Raw genomic sequence first — 5,463 nt, 5'->3', positions numbered from 1 at the left:
TCCGTTCATATAAAGTCGTCAGGGAAGCCTTCCGTTATAGAGGTGACTACAGTTGGAGGAAATATTTCTTGGGGGCGCAAAAATGTGACGCGCTTTGTGAGCGGGTCACATATAATAAATAAAAGAAAACTTCTAAAATTTAATTTTTTTATTGTATAATTAAAGGAAAACTTCTAAAAAGCGATTGCTTTAGTTGTATTATGAATAAAAAAACAATCCTAATCTATATTTACTCTACAAAAAACTAAAGTATATTTATCACAAGGGCGTCGCAAGTCAGGGCCAGCCAAGACAAATGCCTACCCAATCCAGAACAAGATGGTGGCGTGCGACGAGGCGGCATTTGATCCTGCTATAACACAATATCAGCGAGCTATGCTAAGATTATTCTGCTAAAAGCTGTTCAACAGCTAGAATTGACTCCTGCGTACTTTTTCTATGAATAAAATTTCGTGGCGTCGAAACCGCTGGCGGCGAGGCTGCGTAATCGACCAGCAAAGTGCGTTCCCTGAACGCACTCTGCCGGCATGCACTCTTCTGCGAGTACAGTCAGCTTGCGACGTTTATATTTGGGAAAGTGCACTCTCCGTTAGTGCACTTAACTTGCCCGTTTGACAAGGGTATTACATTCCGCACTTTCAGTGTCGGAAGGCTGTGACTTAATTACTCTAACGCTGCGCAACTGTGTTTCACGACGTGCCACACAAGAATGAACAGATCACTCAGACAATTATTTCTCTGTCATGCTGCATGTCATAAGCGTGCATATAACTGTTCTTAGGGTGGGCAGGCGTGTGAAAAATGTTAGGTTATATCGAGTTGGCTGGTTTTAACGACCACGAGGGACACCGTAGTGGAGGCCTCCGTGTTCTTATTACGCGGTGAGGCGCTTATGACTGCATAACCCCGAGCACGGTACACGAGTAGTTTTTTTTTTATTTTGAATTGAATATCTGGGAAAACGCCCAAGTGGTCAGGAGTCGAACAAATGACCTTCAGCTAAACAGCGCAGCATTATGTTGCCGCCAAGCGGATTGGGTGTGCCGAGCAAATGTGAAGTGAAAGCAATTAGTTCGTATGCGAGTCTATAGATAGAAGTCATTTTCTGTTAGCCTGTTTTTATATTTTATTGCTGGTATGCGACTACCGAAGGAACACGGCGTCTAGCGACGCTTTAAGTGCAGGTAACTGTACGGGACCAGTCAACACGAAAGCGAATAGGCGTCATCATTGTAGGGTGGCTACATCTCTTTCTTTTATTGTCATAAAGGAAACACCGATCTAGTGGAAACATTCGCCAATCAAACAGCGCTCACTGTCACCACGAAACATATAGTTCGGCGTCTTCGTAGCCTAATAACCTCGACAACAAACGGACATGATTTGCCATGATCCGTTTACATTACCCAGCGTCTTAGGTCCAATGCCCGGCCCTTCAAAACAAAGGCAGGTTTTGGATTTGTTGTTCAAATACCTGTCAGAAACTGGCCTAATAAGAAAGCTTTAAAGATGAAACAGCTCATATACAAAAGGTTAAATTTACCGGCCATGTCACCTGTACATATGTTGGTATCAGGTCCACTTGCGCATTTGATATTTATTTGTATTGTCTTTTTTTTTTCCCACTATATAGAGAGTATCTATGCAGAGTATGTCTCTATACAGAGTAGCGTGCCCGCGGTTGTACACGCGCCGGCAAAAATCTGTTTTTCTTATAAGGAGTCTCTCCCTCAAGTGTGATACCAAGTAAAACTGCTGTGTTTGTAGTGGAGAACGCATAACCGGGATTACGCACTCGAAAACAACTCTGCTGCGTCTTGTCATATCTTCGAAGAGGCAATGTCCACAATGAGCGCAGACGTCGTGGCGGCTTTCTTTGCTTTTATCCAGTTGTATCGATCCATCTTTTCTTTGTTTTGTGTATATTTTGGCCATGCGCGTGTAAGTTTCCCACAATCCGTACACTCACCTGGAGTTTTCTACGAATTGCGCAACTTCTGGACTGGCCGTGATTGACGAGCGCGACCGGATATTTTGGCACTTCCAAAATCTAATTTGTCAATCAACCCGGCTTCATTTCACACTCCTCTTCCAGTGTTTATTAGTCACGAAAAATAACGATATCGCTTCTCCGTCCATACTCACCGGTACTTCAGAAAATTGACGGCGCAATGTGGACGTTGCCGGTAAAACATGCAAGATGGCAGATTAGGTGCTCTTTATTCGTATCTATCTAAAGTCGATTTTATATGACGTGACCCGCCACATAATTGAAACCAACGGTCAGCTCGACGAGGTCAAACTAATGGTCAGTTAGCTACGCGCTGAGCGTGACATATATTGTCACCGGGATATGTTACTGCAAATCAAGGAAACAAGTGTATTTTGGGGAAACAAAGTGGTGACCTTAGAAAGAAAACAGTGCACAGAAATCGTGAGAACAGAGTCGTGTATTTATTCTTGAAATGTAAAATCGCTTGCAATCTTCGTCCCCCTGGAGAAATATGAAGTCAACACTAGCTTAGCTTGCTGTTATCGCTTCGCAGGCATAAAAAAACAAAACAAAAAAAGATGTTTCTTCCATTGTAGGTAGTCGACAGCGTAGGCCAGAAGCACTTGGACAAGGACCACTGTAGACCATCGAAGGCAGCCTCAGGCGAGGTAGAGTCGGCGAGCCAAGGTTCCTCCATTCGGCAAATCTCGGTGCTGCACAAAGAGTGTAGACAAATGAAGCATAAGACGGGGAGAGACTGGTTGTACCGAACTACAACGAGCAGCTACGCATCGTTTTTCTGTAGCCCCACGAGTGTGACGTCGGGATCGTTTCTGATAACGCATTTATTGTTTCTTTCATTGTCCCGGTAATCGGGTGTAGTGAGCATTCCTGAGGAAGAAGCTGTCTACCGCCAAAGCAAAAACGAGGTGAAAGAATAGTGAAACAGAAGATTTACATGACAGAAGGCTTGCGAAGTTTGACTTTCATGGTGTAACACTCGGTGTAACTAACCCAGCTTCGCTGTTCGACCATCTTCACGGACTGGAAGGAGCGGCCAATTTTTTTCACTCCATTTGCTCGCCATCAATGAAGGACTAGTAATATGCTTGATTCACACAGTATATCTACGCTACGCCGCTTCCCATTGCAACCGTACGACCATCAGTGCGCCCAAAAAGTTTCAATGTTTCATAAACAAATCACGCAAAGAAACGCATAAGTAACAATTTGTACTGCACGGAATACAGCGCACCAGATCGTAAATCAAATACAAGTATTACAAAGTGATAACAAATGAATAGTGTGACACAAAACTAGAAGCTGTTTGCTTTTCAAGCACTTGTTCAACATGCTGGTAAGCGCTAGCAGCGCTTCATGTCGAAGGAGGATGAGATCATGGGAGCGGGAGAGGAAGAAACGGGTTACCTTGAGAGAGGTCTAGCTGCCTTCGCTTGTATGGGGGCGCCGATGAAAGACAGTCCCAATGATCGCCGTGTCCATGTGCACCCCAGGGGGAGAGCATACGGGTATGTGCCTTGCTCAGATGCTGCAAAGTAACGACCAAGCTGTTAGAACAAGTCGACGATCCGCCAAGGCAGGTGCGCGTACCATTCCACGTTACCAAGGCAACGCAATCGCACGCGGTGATTTAGTTTCGCACAGGTCACGACTGTGCACCTGGCTTTACTTCTAAACGATAGCAGCAATTTTTTATTACGTCCTGTCAAGACAATGTATAGATGACCCGAGCTCTGGCCATTAATTCCTGTAATTGTTTCCCCACCTCCATATCTATTCATCATCCAAAGGTTGCGTCGGCGCTTCTCCAAGTTCGAAAATAGGTCAAAGCACTCTTAAGTATGGGTAGCCTTTGGGACATGTTACGCTTGGTTTATTGAGACAGTGACGTCGGCGCAATGAATAATCCCCTATCTTGTTACGCGGCGCCGGAATAGAGGGAAGGCAGCAGAAAGCTGACGATGAGATTATGAATAATCAGAAGAAAATATAACCGATGACTACCTTAGGATTGAGTGCGAAGTACCACCCAACAAACGCGCATAAGTGACACGTTTCTGAAAGAACACGATGTACCGTTTACCAAGTGTAAAACTACTCGGTACATTTTATTTCCGCGCAGATAGACAACACGGTGCATTCCACTACAGCGACTTCAGAGGTACATCACTGGATGATCCGCCCAGCCCCCTTCCGAAGGTTCAATAAATCGACTCAGAAAATGCAAACGGGATGACTTTCCGGAGAGTCGGCAAGTTAAGCCATGATTCCTTTGACTTTGCTTAGTTGCGTAAAATTTCCACGCAGCACAAAAACCTTCGTACGTGACATCATGACCGCATGTAGGCCACGTAAAATAGTAAGACTCACTCCGCTTTATTTAAAATGATTTAAACGCCTACTATCGGATACTTTTTTTCAACAAAATTATTTGGACGTGTTGGCATAGAATAAAAGAAAAAAGCTGCGGCAGCAGATAGAGGTGTCACCCGGTTCGTGGGGTACCTATGCATACCCATAACACCTAACATGTGCAAAAATGCACTAAAGCACATTACTTCACAAATACGTTAGCCTCAGTGAAAGAAATGCCACTAACACTATCGTCCTTTAAGCAAAGAAAGCACAAATTTGAAATCACGCGTTCGCTCTCGATTGTCACGTGCGGCATCTCATAAGATGCCGTGTCTCAAACCGCCTGCACTCGCGTTTGCGGAAGATGTCATAACGTTCAATGACCTATTGAGGTTATAAACGACACGAATAAATATCGTAGCAAATGGGTTACTCACCTTGTGCGTGTAGGAAACGGAAAGCTCGTTAGCCGGCCCAGTCTTCACAATGTGGCGAAGTGCAAAGCCAGGCCACCGCCGGACTGAAGCACGCACGATGCGCGTAGTCCAGTCCGGCCGTGACCAGGCAGGCCGACCGTTGCAGAAAAAGGCTGGTGCACTGCGAGTGCTCTCGTTTTATGCTTTTTTTCGACCACGTGGTCCCCAGGAGAACAAGGAGAGAGAGAGAGAGAGGTAGCGAGAGTTGGAATGCGGGAGAGATAGTAAGAGAACTGTTTCTTCTGCGGAGATCACGTGGGTCCCTCTCTCGCGTGGTATGGCGTGCCCTCCCCCACGAGCTCCAAGTGGCCCTGAAGAGGGGGAAGCGCCGCAGCGCACCAGGAGCCGACGGAGTGACGACCCAAATGCTCCGCAACCTGGCCGCCAGCGAGCAGCAGCGCCTGCTCGACTGCTATAACGACATCTGGAGGTCAGGGCAGGTGCCGGAGCAGTGGCGCACAGCCATCGTGGCCCCCATCCTGAAGGCCGGAAAGCCGGTTGGAAACGTGAGCTCCTACCGGCCGGTCTCCCTCACTTCCGCCTCCTGTAAGGTGATGGAGGCCATTGCTTTGGTCCGACTGGACTGGGTGGCCCGTGCCCGTGGCTTCCTGGCCGATG

At 46.5% G+C, this 5,463-nt stretch overlaps 1 long non-coding RNA gene across 1 annotated transcript; it reads right to left on the bottom strand.

Annotated features, from left to right (window-relative positions):
* Positions 1 to 2,559: 2,559 nt before the first annotated feature.
* LOC142587192 (uncharacterized) lies at positions 2,560 to 4,939 on the bottom strand. The gene is made up of 3 exons (XR_012829390.1): positions 4,807 to 4,939; positions 3,422 to 3,542; positions 2,560 to 2,706 (listed from the first exon to the last, which is right to left on the bottom strand). It is a non-coding gene; the product is annotated as an uncharacterized LOC142587192 (long non-coding RNA).
* Between the last annotated feature and the right edge of the window lie 524 nt (positions 4,940 to 5,463).

This window comes from Dermacentor variabilis, chromosome 7 (assembly GCF_050947875.1).
Source record: "Dermacentor variabilis isolate Ectoservices chromosome 7, ASM5094787v1, whole genome shotgun sequence".
NCBI classification, from domain to species: domain Eukaryota; kingdom Metazoa; phylum Arthropoda; class Arachnida; order Ixodida; family Ixodidae; genus Dermacentor; species Dermacentor variabilis.
The sequence above is the reverse complement of the archived record's forward strand: the minus strand, read 5'-3'. Positions and strand labels throughout refer to the sequence as shown.